Source organism: Brachyhypopomus gauderio, chromosome 7, assembly GCF_052324685.1.
Source record: "Brachyhypopomus gauderio isolate BG-103 chromosome 7, BGAUD_0.2, whole genome shotgun sequence".
Taxonomy (NCBI): Eukaryota; Metazoa; Chordata; class Actinopteri; order Gymnotiformes; family Hypopomidae; genus Brachyhypopomus; species Brachyhypopomus gauderio.
Window position 1 is genome coordinate 3,566,423 of NC_135217.1, and position 27,164 is coordinate 3,593,586.

Sequence of the window (27,164 nt, forward strand, 5' to 3'; positions counted from 1 at the left end):
GAACCAAAGTGAGTGATGAATGAATTGGCTGGATGTCACGGAACAGCTCCGGACCCCTCCCTGTGGGCGTGTGTCTACGTCGTCTGCGTCTTGCCGTCTGCGTCTGTGGCTACTCGTGGGTGTGGTTGTGTCTGCGTGTGTTCATTCGTCCCACCTGTGGCCCGTCTCGTAATCACTCGGGGCTCATAGTTTGTCTATTTAATGTGCGTTCGCGCAGTGTCGTGTGCTTGTCGTTGTCTTTAGTGTGCACGTCGTGTGAGTGTTTACTGTCGTCGTATGTTGAATAAAGCAGTGACGTTGGCTGCAAAGCAGGATTCGTGTCTCGTCCTTGCTCCTACCCGCCACCGTTACAGAACGACAAGCCAACTCGAGACACCATGCCCGGCCACAAGTCCAAGACCAAAAAGGGCAAGAAGAAGACCAGCAAGCGGCGCCACCGCTCATCGCCCTCGTCTTCGCGGGGAAGCTCGCCCGTCCGGATCGGCGTCCTTGCGTGGTGTGAGACTGGTCCGCCAGCAGAGGGCGGCAGTGGAGTGGAGGTAAACCAGCCCACGCCGGACAGCTCCACGCCTACTCAGGCGCAGCTGGAGGAGGACCCTGTATGCGCGACCTTGCTGGGTCATTCTCGGGAGCACCACAACCCCGAGGCGGCGGAGGGGCTCCGCCAGGAGGCGGTGAGGATATGGAGGGCGTACCACTCCCCGTCCTCCAGGGAGCCCTCACCCCAGCGGGGAAACACCGTGGAGCTCTGCGGGTTGATGAGGGACCCCGAGAGCGAGCTGGGAGAGGAGGACTCCCCAGACGAGGAGGCGGAGCCGGACTACGGTGGAGGGGATCACTATCCGTCATTGGACGACGCCTCCACCGTGTACTACGGTGGAGAGGGCTACCCCCCGTCGTTAGATGCCGCCTCCACCGTGGGCTACGGTGGAGAGGACTACCCACCGTCCGAGGTCTCCTGGAGCGGAGACAACGAGGAGAGCCCTCCTTCCTCGGAACTGTCCGTCGAGATCACTAAGGGGAAGTGGACCCCCTCTTCTGATCGCTCCAATGACAGCGACATGGACTGCACCCAGGGTGGCAGCCCGGAGCGACCCATGGACTGGAGCCAAGGAGAAGAGGGGGAGGACATGGAGACAGAGGTCGACCGTCCACACAGCCCTTTCGGCACGACCGCCAGTGGCTCTGCGTCCGAAGCGTCCTTCAGCCGCGCAGCACACGGCACGTCAGCCGGCCGCGCAGCACACGGCACGTCAGCCGGCCGCGCAGCACACGGCACGTCAGTCGGCCGCGCAGCACACGGCACGTCAGCCGGCCGCGCAGCTCACGGCACGTCAGCCGGCCGCGCAGCTCACGGCACGTCAGCCGGCCGCGCAGCTCACGGCACGTCAGCCGGCAGCGCAGCTCACGGCACGTCAGCCGGCCGCACAGCTCACGGCACGTCAGCCGGCCGCGCAGCTCCCAGCGGAGGGGCTGCAGCCACAGCTGGAAGTGGAACGGTGCCCGCAGCTCCCGATCTCTCGCTTCTCTGGGCTCTCGTAGCTGGGCGCCTGTTTCATGTTTGTGTGTGCCTGTGTTCGTAAGTCTTCCCGTATATGTGCCCAATCCGTTATTCCCTTTCGTGCCGCTGGGTGTTAGTGTGCCAGTCTGTGTGTTTGTGAATGTCCCGTTGAATGTGTCTAACGTGTTTTCCCCCGTCTTCCCAGGGAGGGTGTTTTAGGGGGTTCGTGGCGGTCCTGCCGTCGGGGGTGACAGCTCTCGGAGGCTCGTAGACCAGCGGCTCCGGACCTGCCCGTCGGTGTAGGTTCGGGGCATTCCAGCTGCGCCGGACGCTCCGGGAGTAGCGAGCCCCTGGTGGCGGGTTCTGTCACGGAACAGCTCCGGACCCCTCCCTGTGGGCGTGTGTCTACGTCGTCTGCGTTTTGCCGTCTGCGTCTTGTCGTCTGTGGCTACTCGTGGGTGTGGTTGTGTCTGCGTGTGTTCATTCGTCCCACCTGTGGCCCGTCTCGTAATCACTCGGGGCTCATGTAGTTTGTCTATTTAATGTGCGTTCGCGCAGTGTCGTGTGCTTGTCGTTGTCTTTAGTGTGCACGTCGTGTGAGTGTTTACTGTCGTCGTATGTTGAATAAAGCAGTGACGTTGGCTGCAAAGCAGGATTTGTGTCTCGTCCTTGCTCCTACCCGCCACCGTTACACTGGAGGCAGGAACTGTTATTATTTTGAAGAAAATTAAAATAAAGAAACACAGCTTAACAAGAACAATAAATAAGCCGGCATGTCAAAATCAAACCCCAGTCTTACTGAGCTCAATGTTTCAGTGCTTGTCATTTGTCAAATCAAAATTTTGTTTTGTCTTTCAAGTTCAGTTCTTTTTTCCTTCAATGTCTTGTGTTGTTACCACGCAGATGTTCACACAGGTAAGAAGAATGATGCTCCTCAATGAATGTTCAGTTCTGCTCTGGGTATTGGCTTGCCATCTCTGTCCAGAGAGAATCCAAGGATGCGATCCAGCAATCCTGTTCCAGCTTTTAAATCAGCAAAACAAACCCTAGCCAAGATGACCGATATGGTTCAGCGCAGCATCTCTATCGCCTGCCACTTTTATTTCAAAATGTTGCATATATCGAGAGCAGAAATTAAGTTAAAAGAAGAGGGGAAAAAAGGGGAATCAAAATAAAAGTTTTTCGAATTAAAAGGGCACACATGTATTGATATAAAGAAAAACCAAATACCATTTTCTTTACTGGGTTACAATTGCTACAGGTTATTTTAGCCTATTGCCTCAGAGAAACTTACTGTCTTACACTCTAAATGTTGGTAAGACATTCAACGTGTTACACAGCAGTGAGAAGGGGGCTAGAGTGAATCAATCTGGTGCCAAAATGATGTTCAAAACCAACATGTGAAAGTGAAAGTCTTGTTGTTACTTCCTGAATGGTGGTACAGTAGTCAGAGAGCATGTGTGAGTATATTTTAGATTATTCTTAAGGATGTAAGCTAGAGGTGACCTTGAGCTAGAATACAAAGGAGGGGCTCCATCTTGAACTGTGAGCAAGACTCTGTTGTTAATCTTAACGTAGTGGTGCTCCGGCACCACTACGGGTGCTGCAGTCACGTTGCGTCATCACGCTGCTTTTTCATCCTACGTAGCGGTAGAGGTTAAATTCAGGGAGCCGACATTGCCAGACGCACGTGTTGTTTGTACGTTCTGGCTGCCCTACGCCGTTCTGTCTGGTCATCAGCATTGGTTTGCTGCTGTTCATTTGCGGGCGATTTCTGTTGAGGCTGTGTTTGGGGTTTGTTCGACTACATTCTTTTGGAGGTATGTAAACTGCTTTCTCTTGGTATCGAAGGGCATGTTAGTTATCATTCGTTAATGTTAGCTGTTATATTGTGTTCAGGTGGATCCACTCGGTGGCCAGCTCTTTGCAGTGGCTCTCAGAGTTTATCGTGTTCCGCGCTTACGCGCTTGTAATCCATTACAGCGGGTCGTGTAACTGTGCGTTCACACCGAAAGCGACGAGAGCGACACGGCGACCGGAAGTCATTCATTTTCAATGAGAGTGACCCAGCGACGCGGCGCGTGACGCGAACAAGTTGAGCTTTATGGAACGCCATTTGGCTCAAAACGTCTAGAATGACGTCCGTGTTAACACGTCAAATTTGGACGTCTTAAGACGTACAAAAATGCCGTGTTAAGACGTCACTTTTTGACGTCTTAAGACGTTTTAACGTCTTAACACGACGTTTAAAATTGGGTGCTACCACTTCATCAATTGCTGAGGGGAGAAATCCAAACACTGCCAAAAAGCCCCGCCCCCATTGTGAAAGCAGCAAATAGAGCAAAGAGGACACAGAACCACTTCTCTTTAACCCCTTCAGACCCGAATTATGTTCCAGTAATGAAAAAATATATATACAAATGCAATTTTCTGTCTGTAATGAACTCCAAAACAAGACTCAGTAAAAAAAATTAAATATAATACTTTTATAGTAATTTTTTTTATGTCCACTGCAGTGAATGGTGGGTCTTAACAGTTGTAAAGCAATGCTATACAATATGTATAATTTTATGGTTTGTTTGTTTTTCCCTTTTTGAACATAAACCTGATCAATAGACTAAAAATGCTATCCAAGTTTTGGGAACATCTCTTATTATGAAAAAGTAATATATATAACAAGGAGAAATTAGTTGAAATTATGGATGCATGTACGATTCCCAGTACATTCACAAACCTCAGAACTCCCATTGCAATGTGCAAGCCTACAAGGGCTTCTATTTCATGCACTGATGCACTGCCATCTTCAGAAGTTTTCTGATGACTCTGCAATAGTTGGTTGTATCAGCAGGGGTGAAGAGGATGAGTACAGGACAACGGTGAAGGACTTTGTCACATGGTGTGGGCTGAACCATCTACAGCTCAATGTGATAAAGACAAAAGAACTAGTGGTGGATCTAAGGAGGAACAAGGCACCAGTGACCCCTGTGTCCATCAATGGGGTCAGTGTAGACACTGTTGAGGAATATAAATATCTAGGGGTCCACATCGATAATAAACTGGACTGGGCTAAGAACACTGACGCCCTTTACAAAAAGGGACAAAGTCGTCTCTACTTTTTGAGGCGCCTGAGGTCCTTTAACATCTGTCAGGTCACGCTAAAAGTCTTTTATGAGTCTGTGGTGGCGAGTGCTATCCTCTATGCCGTCACATGCTGGGGTAGCAGACTGAGGAGGGAGGACGCCAACAGATTCAATAAATTAATACGCAGGGCCGGTGATGTAGTGGGTGTGGAGCTGGACTCTTTGGATGCAGTCTCTGATAGAAGGACGCTGTCTAGACTGCATGCCATTATGGACAATGTCTCCCATCCACTACACAATCTAGTGATGAGACATAGGAGCACATTCACCGCTCGTCTCATCACACCAAAATGTACCACAGAGCATCACAGGAGGTCATTCCTACCTGTGGCCATGAAGCTCTATAACTCCTCCCTCAATACATGACACAATACAGGACACTACTGTTTATTTTCAGTTTATTTTTATTTTATTGTTAATTTTATTTTATTTTATTACGTATTATGTGCAATACCTACTTATTTTACATTTTATTTTAAATTCAATATTAGGATGTTTATTCTTTATTATTTTGTACATATTTTTATATTTTATAGAGGTGTTTTATTAAAATAATATGCAAATGGTTGCACTGTAACAAAAGCAATTTCCCCCTGGGATTAATAAAGTATTCTGATTCTGATTCTGATGCATGTTTGTAGCTCCTCACAGCAGTTTTTTCAGCATAGACATTTGTCATGGTGGTCATCAGCTCAAACATCTCTTGTGGAACGTATCATTTGAAGTAAGCATATGGAGTTAATGGTTCAGTGATGTTTGTGATAGGATCTTCCCAAGTAGACGCCACTGGACGTTTGTTCTTTGTCAGGCTAGCATAAGGATCACCTTCACAATATAAAACAATCTCTTCCTAATTTTCCTGCCCTGATCCTTCCTCATCATGTAGTATCTCAAGAACAACGTCTTGTCCTATCACTGGTACTTCCTCATCTCCTGGAATAAATAATAAAAGTAGCTATATGTTCATACATTGTTTTATGGACAACAATGGGAGTGTTAGAGTACCAGTATTTAACAGATAGCTACACTTATCTACTCTTGAGAGACATGCACTCTACATCTTCACCATCATTACTATCCAAACTTTCAATTTCTGATATATTTCTGCTGTCAAATAACTGAAATATTAATGAATTTTTTTAATGGTTCTGATATTCCAAAATTTGTTTTATTTCTTTTGAAGTTTATGTATTCAACTGTAGTTTATTTGTTCATTTGTAATAAACATCAAGTGACTGAGACTGCTTGCTTATTCTAAAACTTAGTGTAATGACATTAATTCAAAGTTGTATGTGTGTATGACCTCACTGTCTCAACCAATATTTTTACATTAGCTTCCTATAGCCATATACAAAGAATTAACATGACAATCATAGATTTAATATCAATTTGTTCTGTCTCACTACCCTGGTATCGTGAAATAACTTACACCATTAACAGTTTAGAACATATTTGGTAAAAGTTATACTTCATCAAGATGTGAGCTAGTAGCAGTTTAATCACAACCATGGGTATTGTCTTCTGTTTAGCAAGAATCGTTGGTTTCTTCAAGAAACAGGAGTGGGGATTTCCAAGAATGAAGTTTATTTGTATGTGCTATTTATTCCAAAGTAATCTGACAGTCTACCAACACATAGGTTACATACAGAAAAAACCACACCCCTTGAGGTGTTAAAGAATTTACATACATACATTGTCGGGGGAGAATCCCATATGGCAGACTGTAAGACAGCCCCAGCCGGGTGGTTGTTACGTCAAAGGAGCGCAACAAGGTCAAGGGGCTTTTTATTGTCATTACATCTGAGCACAGGTACAGAGTGTGATGAAATTTTGTTCCTCCGGAACCATGGTGCAACACAAATCGACAGTACAACAGACAACAAAGTGCGGCAGGGTAACAAAACAATGTGCAAAATGTGCAATCTCACAGCAAGACATTACAATAAATACAACAGGCCAGAGACAATTGAGACATGGTGTAAAGTGCTGGTGCAGTGCAATGTGGTATGAGATAAGTGATGTACAGTGTCATATGGAACATACATGAACACAGTGGTTCTGAGGTAGTTATTAGGTCCTGTGGGAGAGCAGCAAATATTTCTGGTGGGGGGTTTCAGTGCGTGTGTGGGGACAGATCAGTGTTGGTGTGTGTCAGTTCCGTGTATGGGAGTTGAGGAGCCTGATTGCCTGGTGAACGAAGCTATTACAGAGTCTGGAGGTGGAGGCTTGGATACTCCTGTATATTTTGCCGGATGGCATCAGAGTGAAGAGACCGTGTGATGGGTGGGTTGGGTCTTCCACAATGCTGGTGGCTTTGCGGATGCAGCGTGTGGTATAGATGTCACTGATCGAGGGGAGAGAGACACCAATGATAGATGCAATCAAGATTAACACAATAGGTAAATAGAACAAAGAGGTCTCGCGGGAGATCAGTATAACTGGCATATGTATCATATTTAAGAGAGGAAGTTAAGTACCTGTTCCCAAACTGTCTCTTGCACTCCCCAAAGGATTTATGTTTTGCCTGAGGTGTCCCAATTGTTCTTCAGTAGGTATAAACTGATTAACAGGGACATCAATTGTTTGAGGCCAGTCAAAGGCAGGCACCCTAGCCCCGTGGCCCTCCACTGCGGCCGCCCCTGCCCCGTGGCCCTCCGCTGCGGCCGCCCCTGCCCCGTGGCCCTCCGCTGCGGCCGCCCCTGCCCCGTGGCCCTCCGCCGCGGCCGCCCCTGCCCCGTGGCCCTCCGCTGCGGCCGCCCCTGCCCCGTGGCCCTCCGCTGCGGCCGCCCCTGCCCCGTGGCCCTCCGCTGCGGCCGCCCCTGCCCCGTGGCCCTCCACTGCCCTCAATCCAACTGTTGCAAACGGGTTCCTGACCATCCCCTGGCACTGTCTGTTCATCTGCATCTGTTCATCTGCAAACACACCTTGAATGCCAGTGTGATGTTGCAAATGTTGTGACAGACAACCTTGCACAAAAATCTGATACGGTGACATGTGTTGAGCAGTTCTTAACTTGTGGTGGTTCCACTGACTAACAAACAACCTGAGATCACTTTGTTTATCTCCCTCGGATAAACCGTGAAGAGCCCAGATGTGTATTTCATTACTGGATTCCAATTTTCATTCATTCTCCAGATATACAAACAACGAATGGTAGACGTTTGTAACACCTCTCCACACATCGCCTCACAGTCTCTCAATGCGCTGGTTATGAGTGCTCCTCCCTCGTAAAGCACTTCCCCTGCTTGAGCCTCGGAAGACATCCATAAAGAGACACATCACATTGTTTTCCCCTCCATGGTCATATCTGCCCCTTGAAGGGACACCATACTGGCTGACCGCTCCAATGAACAGATCCATTACAGTGTCACTTCTGTTGTTGTTCGACGCATGAAGGAACACCACAAGTCTGCTGTAACCATCAATACCTCCATGGATCACAATTCTCCACCTAAAAAATATGGAAAAAGATCAGGGAGTGACAGAAGAAGAAAAAACACATTAAATTAAAAGCTATTCACACAAATAGTTTGAATGTAGCTACAACGAGGACTACGCCTCTATGCTATGGTTGGGCTTTCATAGTGGTGGGGGGGAGGGGGGGGAGAGATCACTGCTGCATTCAAATGAATTCACACTTAATATAATGTCATTATTAGTCCCCCAATATCCCCCACTTATAACTAACAGACATCTTTATATCCAACCAACTTGGGCAAGCATTGTATGTGCAAGAGGTAAACAGTAGTGTTTTTATTCTCCTGTTTTAACATATAACCAAAAATCTTAAATGATAGTTGGGATGATGATTATTTTTGTAATAGTATAAAGATTCCAATCCATTACACCAGACTCTTAAATAACAGTTATTATAAAGAGTACAGCAACCATCTTTTATAGCCTTGAATTGGAGGTTGGGTGACTGCTGCCCCTACTTTTTTAATATTCCATTCTTGCAGTTTGACCTGATTAGGTCCCAAATGAGCCTCCACCTGTTACTATATGGATATAAGTGGTACGCAGTTCAGTAGTTGTTGCTTTTAAAGACTTGACACCTATTGAATTTATGATTCAACAGTTACATTTAGAGCTGTTCCCATCCATTTCTAATACCATCTTGTTCCATTAACCCTGTTCCCATCCATTTCCTAATGTCTTAGGCAAAAACTGCATTTTCTTTGCAACAGATGTACTCTTTGTTCCTTCCTAGACACACAGTCCTGACCTGAACTAATCTAGACACAGACTTTGGACATTTTCCCCATTTACATTTATATTGTTGTCATTCCCTAAGATTATACATGATTGAACTTAACAATACCAACTTCATAATCAAAGAGTTAGCTTTACATTGGCTATTGACACAATTGGTGCAAATAAATCAACTTAAGTAAAACAGTTTCTATTGCTACTTACTTAATGAGTTTATGGTTTCCATCTATATGCCACAGTGAATTTGGTCCTGCCACTCTGTATGTTCTTCTGTGAAGCCTGTGGGACATAGTCCGGAGAGCAGCACCTTTAGGATTAGTCCTGATTACACTTTGACGAACACGTCGTCTCTGGACTAGGACGCCTTCACCAGCAAACCGAGCCCCAACAGCTTCAGGTCCTATTTCGTCATTGGCAGAGACAATCTCCAGCACACGGTTGTCAAGTGCTTCATCTGATAGAGCTGTGTAACGGCCCCGGAAAGATAGATTGTACTGTCTAGAAACACAAAGTGTATAAGAATGCGGATTAGTTTTACGATAAGGGAAAGACATATTTTAATACTGTGCTACAGTAGTAAAATACAGTCAATACAGTCAACTGCTTTACAGTGAACAAATCATAAATCAGATACTAAAACAAACAGAACTCATTCACATATTTTAAGTGCAATTCCAAAAATGTGGCTAGTAAATTAGAATTTTCAACTGCTGTGTTATATGAATACAAAAGGACTACACTAATACACGAATCATGTATGTTTTTTTCAAAACTGTGATTTTATGCAAATAATTTAAATCAATCCAAGCTGCACTATACTGTATCTTGAAGTAGTTACTCCACCCCCTTACTTGATATATAAATTTAATGTGTTTCCACTTAGAAATTCCTATTTAAATGTCCAAAATACACAAAAATTTGGATGGAGGGGGCCACCACTTTTAATCACAGATCATGCTCCATCATGCACTCTACTCCAGATAAGAGCTAATTAGCACAGGTTTCTGTTAGCTAATGGATCAGAGCTAAGCAGTGTTCTACTGCGAGCATATTAGCTTCCTTGTGATGCTGCATCAGTGTTAGTTCAAGACAGTGACTGTCTTCACATATATCATGTGTTATTCTACATCCTACTGGTGTGCAATTAGATTTGCAGTTCCAAAATTTTGTGTTCATTATTCAATTTGTAGACAGAACAATTCACAAATGTTTCATATAAGTGCTTAAAAAAAAGACCTATCAACCTTAACCGTCATTTCACTGTGCTTCTTGATACACAGTTAAATTAGAACATCTGCAACTGTTGTGTTACTTGACACACTGATCTCCCCACGTACAGTGAAACCAGGAAAAGCTATAGTCCAAGAGAAAGTAGCATAGAATTAATAAAAATAACAGAAAATGGAAAAAACAAATCAACTTCAGATTTGAAATTGAAAAACCAATGAGCCCACGTAAAATGATTTGCTTTGGAATTTCATATGTTGGTTATACAGTTTATACAGAAATATTTTTGCAAACATTCAATTGCAGTTGTTACTGCTAAGGGTGTCACAATCAGTTAATAAGCTTAAATAACCTTTTCACATTACTATACATTTTAACTACATTTTTATCTATGATAAACGTATTTATGAAATCAGCTGGAGAGCATTTGAACACAACACTGTTACAAAGCTAACTAGAACAATGCATTTCCTGAACGAAATACTATAGGGCTTGAAAAGGTGTGCCCGTTATTAAGTTAGTTACTGTTGACAATTCAACCCTAAGCTAAATTAAGGGTTGCAGATGTCTGCTTGGTGTATGTGTGTGTTAGTGTGTGGACTGGGTATGAGATATGTATGTGTGTGTGTGGTGTATATCTGTGTGTGTGTTTGTGGAGTGGGAATGAAAGGTGTGTGTCTTTGTAGTGTTTATGTGTATGTGGAGTGGGTATGAGAGACCGGTCTTTATGTGTGTATGTGGAGTGGGTATGAGAGACCGGTCTTTATGTGTGTATGTGGAGTGGGTATGAGAGACCGGTCTTTATGTGTGTATGTAGAGTGGGTATGAGAGATGTACGTATGTGTGTGTGGTGTATGTGTGTATGTGTAGTGGGTATGGGAGATGTATGTATGTGTGTGTGGTGTGTATGTGCAGTGGGTATGAGAGATGTATGTATGTATGGTGTACATGTGTAGTGGGTATGAGAGATGTATGCATGTGTGTCTGTGTGGTGTATATGGAGTGGCTATGAGAGAGAGATGTAGTGTAATATTATTGGGTTACTGTTTCTTTAAGTTGTGTGTGTGTGAGAAAGAGTGCGCGAGGAGCGAGAATGAGAGAGGAAATTAACTTCTGTTGAGTGAATTCGCTTGTATTAATGTTAAAATAAAAGAGAAGAGTTGTCAACAGTGTGTGCACGTGCGTGTGTGGGGGGAGGGGGAGAGACATTCCTCACACTAACTAATCTCTGTTACTGTGAGTGGAGAAGGCTTGTTTAATGTGATTTGCACACTCCTAACAAACGGTCGTAGTTCGGGACATATTTAACTTATCACTTAACCGAAGAGATTGTATGAGAGAGGACCCCTTGGTGATGATTTTGGTGTAATTGTTTGACCCCAAAATGACAATTCGGATTTTGAGAAATTAACATGGGAGCTAATGGAGCAGTTTTCTGTGCCTAGTGCCAAACAAATGCTCATAACTCTAAAACGAATCGATCAAATGATTAGATATCCTGGCGTGCCATAAAGGACAAGTTTCTCTCCCATTTAAAATTTAAATGGAGCTTCTAGGTGAAGGTGTAAGGATTGTACAGCAGTTTATCCAGGAGAGTTTTGATAATTTTTCATGCCTGCACACCCTCTAGTCACACGGTAACTCGCAGTTGTAATTTGAAACCTCCATTCATTTCAATGGGGGGCTTAAACATTTTAAAACTTAAATTCATTCAAATCTATACATCCTATCGACTCAAAAATTACATAGCGGCTGTTTTATTTGACAAGCAAACTTACCATGTTGTTGTTGATTGCTAGCTTCCTGAATTAATTCACTGATGAGTCCAAGCATTATCAGCCACTTCGGCTTCAACCAGTCGGCCACTTGCCCAGCGAATGCTCGAGGCCATAGTCTCCAATCGGTTTCAGTCACATAAAACGTGATATAAATTCACTGTCGTAACATGACCCGTGTTCTCTACTTTCTACTACAAATATGTTGATGAACTCGGTTCAGAATGAAATACAATTCACTTTAAAATATCACGAAGCCACAACTACATTTATGTGAAGAGACCAGAGTATATCAAATAACTTTTGTACACTGTACTAATTGATAGCATACCTAGTTATAACAGGTTGTACATTATCAAGTTGCTGATCATCCGACGATAAAACTCGTGTACATTCTAAAAATGTTCTACGGCAGTCGTTCAAAAAATTCCTGGAAGCCATCGCGTTCTCTACTCGACCAAATTACCTGCGCAAATAAACCCACATGGACTATTCCAAACACACCTTCACCGCCTCATCTAAGTCACGTGATAGATACGTAGCCCCAGAACCAGCCCACGTAAGGCCCATGTGACCACAACGTAAAGCCCATGTAACCACAACGTAGAGGCCATGTCACCGCAACGTAGAGCCCATGTGACTAAAACGTAAGCCCTACGTCAACAAGGGGTGGGTATATTGGCGGCCACCAATAGTATGGAAGTCTAAACATCTAAACGTCTTAAGACGGCAAAAGTTACGTGTTAACACGGCACATTTTGTCGTGTTAAGACGTTAAAACGTCTTAAGACGTCAAAAAGTAACGTCTTAACACGGCATTTTTGTACGTCTTAAGACGTCCAAATTTGACGTGTTAACACGGACGTCATTCTAGACGTTTTGAGCCAAATGGCGTTCCATAGAGCTTGGCTCAACTTTATGCAAATGAGCAGTGACGCGCGGCGGCGACTACCAATCAGAAAGTATGTTTGCACCCTCCTCCGAAACCGCACCTCTGACTTTGGTTCCTACTGATTATTTGTTCCGATTGCAAAATGGAGGAGAGATTAATAGTGGCTGTCTCTGGATGTCCCGCACTTTACAATGTTTATTTTTGGAGGGAATACTGTTCATTTATTAAAAAACATCTGCAATAAATTGGCGTATACTCTATTATTGGTTATGATTTTTTTATTCCTGTTTGATCTTCGGGTCTGGGGTAAGTAAAAAAAAATACATAAACATTTTAGGTTTATATACTATGTGTTTTATACACACACTGTTATACACGCACTCCTTTATAATCGTGTGTCCTGTAATCAATAGATTAAAAGAAATACTGCGTTTTGCTTTAAAAAAACGTGATTTGCATATGTGTCACGTGCTGCATGCCGGCGTGATGTTGGACCCCACGCGACGAGATGCTGGCGACTCAGCGACGGAGAGCGATTTTTATCGCTTTCGGTGTGAACGCACAGTAATTCGCGGTCTCTCCGTGGTTTGGTAGGTCGTTATTCGGTCACGTATTCGCTTACTGTTACCGTTTTATAGTGTTATAGGCTAACGTTTCCTCCTTCCACGTAGGCTCCATATTTTGTGACTGATACCTCTGAGACTAGCACTCGGCCTGGGCGTCTAGTAATACTGGACTTGGGTAAGTAGTGTTTTAAGATCACCGCTACTATGTGTAGTAATCGTTGAGGGGTTGGCTAATCTGGTTACATTGGTTGCTTGCAGGTTACCGGGTGTTTCCACTTTCGTGCGCTCTCTACCGGGCCTACAATCCCCTCGCCGTGCTGGTGTGGCTCCGGCTGTTGTTCTGCTATCTTTTTATGGTGTTTTATTATAGTGCACTCGCACGTGGTGCCGACTCCGCCAACGGCGGTACTACTGTGAGCGGGCCGAGTGTCGTCCCTGCATACGGCTGTGTGTGTGTGTGTGTGTGTGTGTGCGCGCGCGTGCCTGCCTGTGCGCGCGTGCCTGCCTGTGCGTGCGTGTGTGTGTGTGCCTGCTTGTGTGTGTGTGTGTGTGTGTAAGTGGGTATCAATTCCTTGTTTTGACTTTATTGGTTTGGTTTTTGGTTTGTTTATTTTCTTGTTGTGTGGAGTTGGTCAGTTGCTTTGTGTTTCATTTGCTTTATTTTCTTTGGGCCTTGGGCTCTTCCTGGGGGGTGGTTGGGGCGCTTGTGGTGCCCTTGTGGGGGGGTGATATCTGCGGTGCCCTCTGGGATGTATTATGTGAGTCAAGTGTGTAACTTTTGTTTGTGGTGTGTGATCACTGGATTTTGGGGGATTGTCTTGCTACTGCCTGGTGTGCTGTGCTCAGCCATTCTTTGGGGGGGGGGGGGGGGGTAGGTACAAGGCCAATCATTATTTCTTTGTTCTCTTGGTAGGAGCAGGGACTAACCGCAGGGAGACCACAGCCGGTGGTGGTGGGAGTTTACATCCGCGAGTTCACCCGTAAGGTCGTGTAGGGTCACTGGGGTGTGAAGTCAGTGCATCTTACCTGTGGGTTTGTTGAACCACCTTGGTGGAGACAAGCATCCCTCTGGTAAGGCCCTTCCCTGCCTATTTATTTTCTATTCTGTAGTCTGTGTTGATTATGTGCTTGACTATACCCAATGTGTGAGCGAGTCGGTGTGTGTTTGGGTCCAACCATTTCTTAACAGGTTAAAAGAAAGATGTAGATAGTGAAGCCTTTTTGTTAATAAACATTTATTAATAACACCAATAAATGGGGCAGTCATGGTCATGTGGTTAGGGAACTGGTCTTGTGACCGGAGGGTTGTGGGTTCGGTTCCCAGACAGGCCATGACTGAGGTGCCCTTGAGCAAGGCACCTAACCCCAACTGCTCCCCGGGCGCCGGGCTAGGGCTGCCCACCGCTCTGGGCACGTGTGATCCACAGCCCCCTAGTAATCACTAGTTTGTGTGTGTGTGTTCTGACTGCACAGATGGGTTAAAAGCGGAGGACAAATTTCAATTGGGGTGAAAAATCACAATTGACAAAATATGGCACATTTACATTTACATTTCTATTCTGACCCTGTCTCTGTCGTAATTGCAACAACCTGAAGTGTGTGGGAACCCTGGTAATTTGGGATTCATTTGGGGAGGTTGGGTGACCAAATTCACTGTCCCTCGGGAGCTTATACCCCTGGGGTGGCGTAGTCGGAGTCACTGTCTGGTACTGCCATACCACTACATTAATATGCATATATACAGTCACTTTATGAATATGGATAATTTGATTGTTTTTCACCATTTGTCAGTGTTTGTGTGTTAGTCTTTACTATTCATCTCTTGCCTTGTTATAGTTATGTGTTGCACATGTCTTGTTTGTGTTCATGTATTAGTCTGTTACTTGGTTTTTGAGTTGAATGCTGTACCATAACATGAAGTTAATGAATCGTTAATAAAAGTGCATATAGCTCATCTCAGCACCCTGCTTTACCTCCCACGTTTCTATTTGGAGGTTTGGAAACCAAGACTAAAGCACCACATAGAGCCACTGGAGGTAAGAGAGGCCTTGGATCGAGCTCGGAAATATATATCATTGCAGACCAGAAAATATCAGATTTGAAGTCTGAGATGAAGACTAACAAAGAAATTGAGCACATATAGACTACTGGTGAGTAAGAAAAGAAGGAACAATAAATTTTGTTATAGTTGTTGCAGTTATGTTTGTTTATTGTTCCTCGTATGATATATAATTCTTTGATGTATTTCAGACTATGGAAGATTCAGATTCAAACCAGAGAACTCTCACTGTGTACTCATCTACAGACAGTAGGTTACAGCACAGTGATGCTCACCTACAGACACTAGTTATTTCAGTATTCAACTAGTACTGAAATACCATTTAGGGATGGCCTGAACAGAGCTTTGAACTCTGAATAACCTACTGAAGAATGTGCTCCCCATTCCTAATATACATTAACCACTTAACCATCAGTAATATTGTCCTTCTGAACACGTACTGAATTACCATTTAGATTCACCCTGAACAGTGACTGAACTAGATTGTTAATCACCAGAACTCTCTGTGGGCATCTATACTGAATTCAGGCTGGTTCTGTTTTATTATAGTGAGTGAAGAGACCCCAGACTCAGCAGCTCCCGTCACAAAGAGAAACAGTATGAATGAACTTCCTCCAAATAGTACGAGATTAATAAAGAAAACATTCATTATTCCTCTAAACTTCACCAAACATGGTTAGCTTTTCTTTTTCTATAAGAAATCACTCATTCTTGTTCTTTCCAGTGGTGGAGAATCCTGCAGTCCAGACTCTCCAGTGTTCCTGTATCAGGACTCAGGCTGGTGCTGGGAAGAGTACAGCAGGAAACAACACTGCTTGGACAGGAGCAAGCGGGATGGTGTGGGATCTGCACTCTGAAGCTGAAACTCAGATTTGCTAGCTAAATAAGCTAGGGCTGCGGCACCGCATCACGCAGACACGCACTTTCTGCCAGCAGAACTAAGTATGGCTGAGAAACGTAAACGTGTAGACGAGTCCTCCTCCTCATCAAAAAAGACAAGGCAATACCATGATGGCTACCTGGACTTTGGGTTTATGGAGGGACAGGACAAAACAAAACCAGAATGTATCATTTGTGGTGAGAAGCTAGCTAATGACAGCATGAAGCCGAGCAAATTAAAACGACACCAGGAGACGAGACACCGCAAAACTATTGGTAAAGCATGACAATATTTTGAGAGGAAAAAACAGCTTGCACTGTCCAGAAGATTAAGTGACATATGAAAAAAGTGTTTGAGAGAGTAAGTAGTGATCAACACAGATTACACAATTACACAATTACCGAAATTTTGCCACTACAGCTGACATCGATCAGTATTTATCCAGAGAGGGATGGGTGTTGGACCACTACGTTTTCAACCTGAAGGATGTGGAATACATTGACTGTGAAGATGAGCTTTGTGACCTTCAAGCTGATTCCATGTCAAAAAGATATTTCCAGGAAAACGGGTTTAAAAAGTTCTGGATTGCCAAAGGACACGATGTCGCTCCTACACTCGCCAAACACGCAATAACAAAAGTTATTCTCCCATTTAGCACTACGTACCTGTCGGAGTCAGCTTTCAGCGCTCTGGTAACTGTGGTAGGGCTCACTGTTGCCAACTCCTCAGTAAGGAAAGTTGCTATTGGTTGTCCTAAAAGTCGCTAAATGACGTCATCGCCTAATTTGCATAATACATGTCTCTTTGTTGGGAGAGAAGAAAATGAGTAGAAAAAACACCCTAAATATGTTAAAACTACAAATGAACATCTGTTGCATTTGAAATAGGCAGTCACTTCTCAAAAGAACTACATGACTTTAATGCTTTGTATAAATAATTTTTACGTAAATTACATAAATAGTTTTTTTGCTGTGTTGTTAAATGTTAGTATGAGTAGCAGTTAGCAGGAACTAGTTGGCATAGAAATCAACCTTACAATATAGGCAGTATGCCTGTGTATTATCTCCAATACATGGCTTCAGCCAGCCTTGAAATTCAGGATTTGATTCCCACTCTTTCCTGTATTTTTGAGAATAGAGTTTAGAGTGAGACATGATGAGCAAGTTAGCTAGATGTTAGCTTTCACAGAGACGCACTCAGTGTTGCCAGGTCCTACAAAAATATTCCGCCCAAAGTCAGTGTAAAATCCGCCCCTCAGAAGCCTAAACTAGCCCAAAGGCCAAAGTTGTTGAGCGGGGGGGTGTTCAACTCAAAAGTAGCCCAAAAACCGCACCCCGCAACCCCAGAATTTTTACCCACGGAAGGAGTTTCAAACAAGCCCAATTTGGCGTGAAAACCGCGAACCTGGCAACACTGGACACTGTGGACGAGTCGAATGACCGGCTACGTGGTGAATGAGGTGAAGAATGACTGACACAATGTGAGTTAAATTTAGTGATTTCTTTTCGTGTCTCACTTATATTTACATCCCCCCTCGGCGGCAGCTTTGGGCATGCGCAGTTCATTTGCAGTGTGGACGTGGAGCGGTGAGGGTCTGCTCTGATTGTGAGACTGCACTGAGTGTTGTGGGGCTCATGGCCCAGAGGACAGCAACTAAAGAGCGTGTTTGTTCAGAGTGGCCAAAAGTCTCCAATAACACCACAAAAAGTCGCTAGATTTGTCGCTAGTCGCTTTTTACTACAAAAAGTCGCTAGAGGGTCTGAAAAGTCGCTAAATATAGCGACAAAGTCGCTAATTTGGCAACACTGGTAGGGCTGGACTGTTTGTGAGCTTTTAATCTGCTAATGGAGTGGTCCGACGGTAATTTAATTCTATTTAATATATCCCACAATTTTAATTATAGCTATCAGGTGGCAAGGTTAAATGGCCCAGGTGCGCTCGTGTGTGACGTTTGATTCTGGTCTCCAGGAGTGTCGTGTTTGAATACAGTGTATTACGGCTAAAAGATCAAGGTGCTCGGATGTGGTAAATCTGTCCAAATTATCTATACAAACGGAAACCGGTCTCCAGCCGGATTACTCGTGAGTGGCTGCGGTAGACACCGTGAGCATTATTCCTGTCGAATAGAAGTACGCTTCTGTCCGGACGATCGATAGCTCTCTAACCATTGTGACTGGCTTATATGCATTGAGTGTAGCATCCCGATGCTAATATGCAGATTTGTTTCACTATTTGGGAGTTTCGGGGACCAGTCGACCTCACGGTCTAGACTCTAGAGCACATATGTCAAAGTCAAGGCCCGCGGGCCGGGTCTGGCCCACGAATTGATTATCTATGGCCCCCTGGATGATATTTAATTACTATTAGAACCGGCCCGCAGGCCACAGCCACCCGCTGGTGTTTTGCACGCACAAACACTACATTCCCCACAATGCAACGGTAGCTCGCGAAGGTCACTGCAGCGCGCACAAGCGGCGAGGGTCAGCGCGGCGAAAATAACGTAATCGCAGTGGCTCAGCTCGTGCGCGAGTGTCTCGCGCGCTGTCGATTCGCGAGGTCGTGCATCTCTCGAATTTTGTACTTTGCGCGCGCCGCGCCTCAGCGCAATGAACAAAGTCATCTTTGCAGGGTTCATACACCTTTACCAGGTGGAATTCAAGCACTTGTACATCACTTTGAAGGTCCATTTCAATATTTCCCAGCACGGTAAACTTAATTAAGTTAAATATTTATACATATATTCGAAATGATTCGAAATAATTCGCTTTTTATTCACATTATTTAATGGTTGTTTATTTTCAAAACGCCCAATATTAACGTCTTCACATTCTCATGTTTCGTCCTGGAATTACAAGAGGCTTGTATTTGTTAACGTAATACAAGAGAACTGTTGAGTCAGATAGCTATTTGTTGTGAAACGAAGTAGTTACAATTTCAAGCATTTTCAAGTACTTTAGCTTAAATTCCAACACTTTTCAAATCTTTATTACTTTATTCATGTTTGCTTGTTGAAAAATGTTTTCACTTGAAATTACTGACAGATCCATAAGAAAATATTGCTTTATTCATTTAAGCATTAAATAATACACTGTTAGGTCTTGGTTCAATAGGCTATGTGCAATCATTTTAATGTTTTAATAAACATTGAACCAGTCCGGCCCTCGGCTTGTAGCAAATTTGCTTTTTTGGCCCTCGGTGTATTTGACTTTGACATCCCTGCTCTAGAGCTTTGGAGTAGCGTCATACCTGGACCACCTTAACAGGCCAAGCGCGCACCTTTCACAGGTGTTTTAATTGGTAGGTTTTCTGTTTTGTAATGTTTTCTTAAATGAGAGAATTTTATTGTTCATGTAACAAAGCCTTACTCTCTAGTAGCGTTTGTTTCCAGAGAAAATAATGCTATTTTCTTCTCTTGTATAGAGGACCAAGGCCGGGCTCGTGCAGGCCACTGGTTTTTTTCCCACCATTGTTTTTATATGCGAACACTTGGAGTAGGAGGAACTATTTGTATCCGTCTGAGTAGCATTAGTTTTTAAAATATTTTTCTTAATTGTTTTCCGTTTACTAATAAACGGATCCCGTTGTTATCCACGGGAGTGAGGCATCAGATTATAATACCCTATTGTCAGTCATTGGTGTTTTTATTGCCCCGCTGTGCGTGTTAAGTTATATAAAGCCTGCAACTTATGCTAGCTTTGATTTTTCTTTGGTTTGAATGTTTCACATTGGTTTTACCGTGTTATGTTTATTTTGGCTTTAAGCTTTGGTGTCGTGATTTTTGTGTGTGCACATCTAGTGCAGTAAGCTCATATAGCTACATCATAGGCAAAGCAATTCTATCGACTTGACTGACTAGAAATTGGTGAATTTATTTAATTGCCCACGCACCGGTGTATAAATACTGGTTTTATGTACATCTTTGGTTTTATGCTTTGTCATCATAGTATTATAATACTTGTTACTAAATAAAATTATTGACGTGTGGAACAGCTTGCCTAACTCATTTATTTGGTTATCTGTGGTGTGGGAACCTCTACCTGGGGGGTATTCCACAAAGCGGGGTTAACAAACTCTAAACTTAACCCTGAACTCTGAGTTGTCTTACCCCGATCTGACATACTCAGAGTTTTCGGTTCCAATACGGCGGATCGGAGTTAAAGTAATCAGGGTCGCTCAACTCTGAGTAGGTTGACCCAGACAGAAGCGCGTTCACGCGTAACTATGAAAGGCATTCTTAATGGAACGCAGATAAATAGGATTTATCATGGACTTAAACGCGAAAATCAGCTGAGCATCGTATTTCACGATCGTATTTCACGAGCGACAGCCTACCATCTCTGACATGCCCACAGACGAGGAACCTTACATGCATGTGGGTGACAACAGAGATGGTGGAGTTGTCAGAGACTCCATCTGCAACCACTGCTTTCCACATTAAATCATGCACCATCCCCCACCCACCACACCATCCACCCTGTAACCTTTTAATATACATTACAGTCAAATTCACTGTTATGTTTCATTATTTCATTTTTCCTGTAAGTAAATATATTTTATAATGTATTTTAAGAATAAGATATAGTACAGCCATACCACTTGGTACAATATTCTTATACTTCATTTTTATCTGATGCCATGTGTGTTTCACACCACTCAGATTAGACCTGGAATTAGTAAGTGTTCAATAAAAAAAATATTTAAAAACTCAATACAGTATTATAAAGGTGGAGAAAATAATAATATAATTGCACCCTTCTGCTAAATATAAAAATATCATTTTCACTCACGCATTAACTCTGTTGGCAATTTTTTGACATGCTGACTGCCTTTCTCTAGCAGCTACCGCAGTATTACATTTACGTTTAATAATATCTAAATATTCTGCATACGCAGTCATTAATACTTCAAGCTACAGTGGTGTGAAATACGATGTTCGGCTGATTTTCGCGTTTAAGTCCATGATAAATCCTATTTATCTGCGTTCCATTAAGAATGCCTTTCATAGTTACGCGTGAACGCGCTTCTGTCTGGGTCAACCTACTCAGAGTTGAGCGACCCTGATTACTTTAACTCCGATCAGCCGTTTTGGAACCGAAAACTCGGAGTATGTCAGATCGGGGTAAGACAACTCAGAGTTCAGGGTTAAGTTTAGAGTTTGTTAAACCCGCTTCTTGGAATACCCCCCAGGGCTTTAGACTGGCTGTCGCAACCATCAAACCAAACATCGCATCCCTGGTCAAAGATATGCAAGCCCAAGGTGCCCATTAGGTTATAAATGAACAGATTTGAAGTGGAAAAATTTGTAAGTACTTTTAAAGTTAATACTTTTATTGCTGTGTGTTTAGCTATGTTTATTGCTGGTTATGGCTATGGTCTTTGTTATTGAAATGATAGCACAGCAGTCGTTTTTAGTTAGTTATTTTTCTTTGTGCATGTATGTATGACGAGTTGTATGTTTAGTTCTGGGTGCTGATACAGCTGTGAAAAGTAAGCACTATTTTTGGTTGAGAGGCATGGGACTGGTCATTTCAGTGATTTTAGTTTTTATTTCTTACACCTAGAGGCAAACAGAAGTGGAAAATATATTGTAGAATGTAGATATAATATGGTAATGAAACAGTTTTTTTCATTGTACACCTGTTGTAAATGGTACACTTGTTGCCCTTTATTCTTTATTGTTATATAAATAGATGTTAATTTCTAATCCCTTTATTCTTTTTCAGCTGCAAGAGCTGAACTGAAGAAAGGCATCAAAAGGGCCAAGCTGGAATACAAAAAGGAGATTGAGAACCATTTTTAGGGCAACAACACCAAACAAATGTGGCAGGGAGTTCAGCACCTCACCAACTATAAGTCCAGCAACATAACAATGGCTGTAGACAACCCAGCACTGACGGACGAGTTGAACCACTTCTTTGCACGTTTTGATGTGGTGAGACCAGTAACAGCAGCAGCCCTGCCATCCAACTGCAACAGCTACAACCTAGTGTTAAAGGAGCATGAGGTGAGGTGCACACTGAAAGCAGTAAACCCCAGGAAGGCTGACGGAGTGTCTGCGAGGGTCCTCAAAGAGTGTGCTGATCAGTTAGCTGGGACTTTTACAAAACTTTTTAATGCCTCTCTTTCTCAGTCCTCGATCCCACAATGTCTGAAGGCAGCCACAATCATACCTCTGCCAAAAAAGACCAGCATTAGCAGCCTTAATGACTACCGACCTGTAGCTCTGACTTCAACAGTCATGAAGTGTTTCGAGAAGCTGGTAAAACATCACATCATGTCATGTCTCCCACCCAAGCTTTCTGGACCCATTTCAGTTTGCGTACAGGGCAAACCGGTCTACGGAGGATGCTATAATAACAGCACTTCACACGACCATCTCTCACCTAGAACTGCATGGACGCTATGCTAGGCTTCTCATCGTGGATTTTAGTTCAGCGTTTAATACCATCATCCCAGATAAATTGACTCCCAAACTAATGGACATTGGTATCTCAACCAACATCTGCAACTGGATTACAGACTTTCTCTCAGACCGGACACAGAAGGTCAGAGTTGGATCACATCTTTCCTCAGCCCTCACACTTAACACTGGGACACCACAGGGGTGTGTACTTAGTCCACTACTCTACACTCTGTACACATACGACTGTGTCAGTAAACACCAGAGTAATGTCACAATCAAGTTCGCAGATGGCACCACTCTAGTCGGGCTTATCTCAAATAGCGATGAATCGGCATATAGGGAGGATGTCCAAAGGCTTGTGGAGTGGAGCGCAGACAACAACTTGGTCGTTAACACATCAAAGACCAAAGAACTGATTGTGGACTACAGGAAGATAAAATCCGACCTGAGACCAATCTGGATCAATGGGGAGTGTGTGGAAAGGGTAGCCAGCTTTAAGTTTCTGGGGGTGCATTTGGATGCAGACTTCCAATGGAGCACAAACACCTCAGCGGTAGTGAAAAAGGCCAAACAGCACCTCCACTTTCTGAGGATCCTCAGGAGGCTTAACCTGAGGAGAGAACTGCTGATGGCTTTCTATCGCTGCTCCGTGGAGAGTGTGTTAACATACTGTATCTCTGTGTGGTTCGCCAGCTGTAACATTAAACACAAGAAGGCCATACAGAGGGTCATCTACACCGCCCAGAAAATCATTGGTTACCCTCTTACAACACTGAAGGAGCTCTACAACACCCGTAGTCGCAGGAAGGCCCATAAAATAATAAAGACAGTACACACCCAGGGCACCACTTATTCAAACTGCTGCCATCAGGTAGACGGTTCAGGCAACTTAAAGTAAAGACAAATAGACTAAGGGACAGCTTTTACAACAGGGCTATCGCTCTGTTAAACTCTTAAAACATTTATTCGGGAAATGTGCAATAACAATTCTGCTTCTTCTGTTTTGCTTTTTTTTTTTTGGTTCCGACTATTCTATTTTGTATTCTTAAATCCATTTTATTATATCAGTGTATATACAGTTGTGATCAAATTTATTCAACCCCCAATGCTGCGAAGGGTTTTATGGAATTCAGTGCACATTTGTAATTGTGTTCATAATGAAATCTTACAAGGACTTGTTAAAGAACTAAATGCAACTAAGATAGCATCAATTTTTTTTGTCATAAAGTATTAAATGGCCTATTTGTGATTTCTTCATTGACACAATTATTCAACCCCTTTACGACTACCACTCCTAAGAACAGAGGTTCATTCCAGTGTTTTCCATCAGGTATTGAAAACATCTGTGGATGTCAACGAGCAGCAATCAAGCATGATAAGCACCAATTAGGCAGATTTAAAAGGACTGTGATACTCAGCTCCTTCTAGACATCTACTGGTGTGTTTCCAAGCATGGTGAAGGCAAGAGAATGGTCCCAGAAGACAAGAGAAGAGGTTATTGCTCTTCACAAGAATGGCAATGGATATAAAAAGATTGCGAAGTTGTTAAATATTCCAAGAGACACTATCGGAAGTATCATTCGCAAGTTCAAGTTAAAGGGCACAGTGGAAACGTTACCTGGTCGTGGCAGAAAGAAGATCCTGACCGCGACTGCTGTGCGCTACCTGAAGCATAATGTGGAGAAAAATCCCCGCGTGACTGCTAAGGAACTGAAAAAAGACCTGTCAGATGTGGGCACTGAAGTTTCAGCTCAGACAATAAGGCGCGCACTGCATAACGAAGACCTCCATGCCAGAACGCCCAGACGCACCCCCTTGCTGACTCCAAAGAACAAGAAAAGTCGACTGCAGTATGCCAAAAGTCATGTGGACAAGCCACAAAGGTTTTGGAACAGTGTACTGTGGTCAGATGAAACTAAATTAGAACTGTTTGGGACAATGGACCAGCGCTATGTTTGGAGAAGGAAGAACCAGGCTTATGAACAAAAGAACACCTTGCCTACTGTGAAGCATGGCGGGAGGTCAATTATGCTTTGGGGCTGTTTTGCTTCTAATGGTACAGGAAAGCTTCAACGTGTGCAGGGTACCATGAATTCCCTTCAGTACCAGGAGATCTTGGAGGAAAATGTGATGGAGTCAGTCACAAACCTGCGGCTTGGGAGACGTTGGACCTTCCAACAGGACAATGATCCGAAGCACACATCCAAGTCCACTAGAGCATGGTTGAACATGAAAGGCTGGAACATTCTAGAGTGGCCATCGCAATCACCAGACTTAAATCCAATTGAGAACCTCTGGTGGGACCTAAAGAAGGCAGTTGCAGTGCGCAAGCCTAAGAATGTGACTGAACTGGAGGCTTTTGCCCATGAAGAATGGGCTAAGATACCCATAGGTCGCTGCAAGACACTTGTGTCAAGCTATGCTTCACGCTTGAAAGCTGTCATAACTGGAAAAGGATGTTGTACTAAGTCCTAAAAAATAATGTCACTAGGGGGTTGAATAAAACTGATAATGATGTGAGCACAGTAAAGACATTTGTGGTTATTCCATCATAAATATTATGTTATGTTTGTCTAATTTATAAGTGCCTCTTTGATATAATTGTAAATAAGATGACTGAAATGATCAAAATCAATGTCAAACTGGCCAAAACACTTTATTTCAGTGGGGGTTGAATAAATTTGATCACAACTGTAGCATATTTGTACCATGATGGAGGCTGGATCCTATTTTCGTTGAACAAGTGTACACGTACATTGTGCAATGACATTAAAGTATTCGTATTTTGACATGTTTTTGTAGGCTGGGGTTAGGTTGGGGGGTCTGGCTTTTTTTGGACTTGGGGAGGGGGGCTCCAAGCAAAAAAAGGTTGGGAACCACTGCTCTAGAATCCCTCAACACGTCTCGACAATTAATTACATGACATCTAAGTCATGTAATTGCAAGGGAGCAGAAACCCAATTTACTACAATACATTTTCCTCAAAGTTTGGCTGCTTTAGAGGCCCCTCTTGAGGGAAGAGTGAATGGATGGTCTCGATGCTATTCCTGACCATCACTTTCTTGTCACATTGAAATTGGTGGATAACTTGCATCTCAGTATGTTGGTAAGATGTAGTTTTCAAGTAGGACTATGCCTCTATTGTAGTGAATCAGGACCCCTGCTATAATCCTGACCCACATGCCTCTAATGGCTTCTGTCTTGCTAATAATTTGTGTCTAGTGTAAACTAGGGTCATTATTTGTGTCATAGATGAACTTAATAGTATAGTTATAGTATTCATTATAGTCATATAGTATTCAATATAGTCAGAGACTAACTTTAATAATTAATGTCAGATGGTAATATTTAGTTTCACTTGTTTGTGTACATCAGTGTTATGGTTAATAACTCTTGTATGTTCTGCACTGCACTCAACTCCCCTCCCCTGCTCACTGTGACACTAATGAGTCTTCACTCTTTCTGTTTTAAATTAGTTTTGAGTTCTGTGTCTTTTTTAACTGAAACCGTTGTTGCTAAAAAGCCTAGCTTTTCTGCCATTTGTAGCTCCTCCTTTTCCATTTTGCATTGCATTGTCTTTACATTTACATTTGTCTTTGTGCTTGATTTGCTTATTTCGGGTACTTCGCCACAGTACGTTATTACAGTGACCTGTACAGTCATGTCCATTATTCTGGTGCACGCTTTATATACCTATCTTGTCACGGCTCTACCTAGACGGGGTCGTACCAACCTTCATGCTCCTCCCTAGGAAAGTCCCCAGACACTTTCACCTACTCAGGGATTTTTTTTCAAAGTATATTCTGGGTCATTCAAAGAGTTTGCAGAACTATTTGTGATTGTGGGCAGATGGATTGTTACAAGTCAGTCTAGGCGATGAGGTGGAAGTGGGTGTTTGGCTAATAAAAGAAAAAAAAAACCACAGAGACCCCGCATGGATTCATTCAGTGTATTTGTCCAACCGACTTGCACCAAACCAACAAAAGAATAGCAGGCCGTTTCTCCAGGGGATAAGCAAGGCCAACACAACAAACAGAACCCAACACTAACTCCAACCCAAACACTGACTTTACCTACAAAAAAGAAGTCAACAAAAAGACAAGAACCCAGCCTGGCTCCCTAACTTAGCCAAAACCAGGAGAAAATCAGAACAAAACTGGCGCTTACCCCCTTCCAGCCATAGGTGTTTACAGTCCACATAAAAGATAACAAAAAAAAACCCCAACATAGTTACAAACGAACATATACAAGCCAAGTTGTAAAAGGCATCTAGCAAAGAGCACTGTCTCAAACCTCTAGTGCACGCACACACACACAGGTTACACAGTTGCCAACAAACACACACAAGGCCAACATTCCGGGCAACCCATTCACATCATTTTCCCCCTCTCTCTCCCACTTCCTGGATCCTCCACCTTTATACTTCTGAGGGACTGACTCCACCCACAGCAGCTCCACCTGGGCACAGCTCCACCTGGATTTGGGGAAGGGAATAGGAGGAAAAAGACA

General features: G+C 43.4%; 2 long non-coding RNA genes across 4 annotated transcripts; one reads left to right on the top strand and one right to left on the bottom strand.

The window, feature by feature from the left end:
- Positions 1-7,417: 7,417 nt before the first annotated feature.
- LOC143518492 (uncharacterized) lies at positions 7,418-10,188 on the bottom strand. Its single transcript, XR_013132211.1, has 3 exons — positions 10,098-10,188; positions 9,058-9,351; positions 7,418-8,092 (listed from the first exon to the last, which is right to left on the bottom strand). It is a non-coding gene; the product is annotated as an uncharacterized LOC143518492 (long non-coding RNA).
- A 2,576-nt stretch (positions 10,189-12,764) lies between these two features.
- LOC143518493 (uncharacterized) lies at positions 12,765-20,226 on the top strand. Of its 3 annotated transcripts, XR_013132213.1 has the most exons (8): positions 12,765-13,337; positions 13,419-13,488; positions 13,572-13,633; positions 14,227-14,384; positions 15,308-15,463; positions 15,564-15,621; positions 15,922-15,993; positions 16,097-20,226. It is a non-coding gene; the product is annotated as an uncharacterized LOC143518493 (long non-coding RNA). The 3 variants fall into 3 exon arrangements; XR_013132212.1 differs by lacking the exon at positions 13,572-13,633; XR_013132214.1 differs by lacking the exon at positions 13,572-13,633 and having other exon boundaries at positions 15,922-15,969.
- The last annotated feature ends 6,938 nt before the right edge of the window (positions 20,227-27,164 follow it).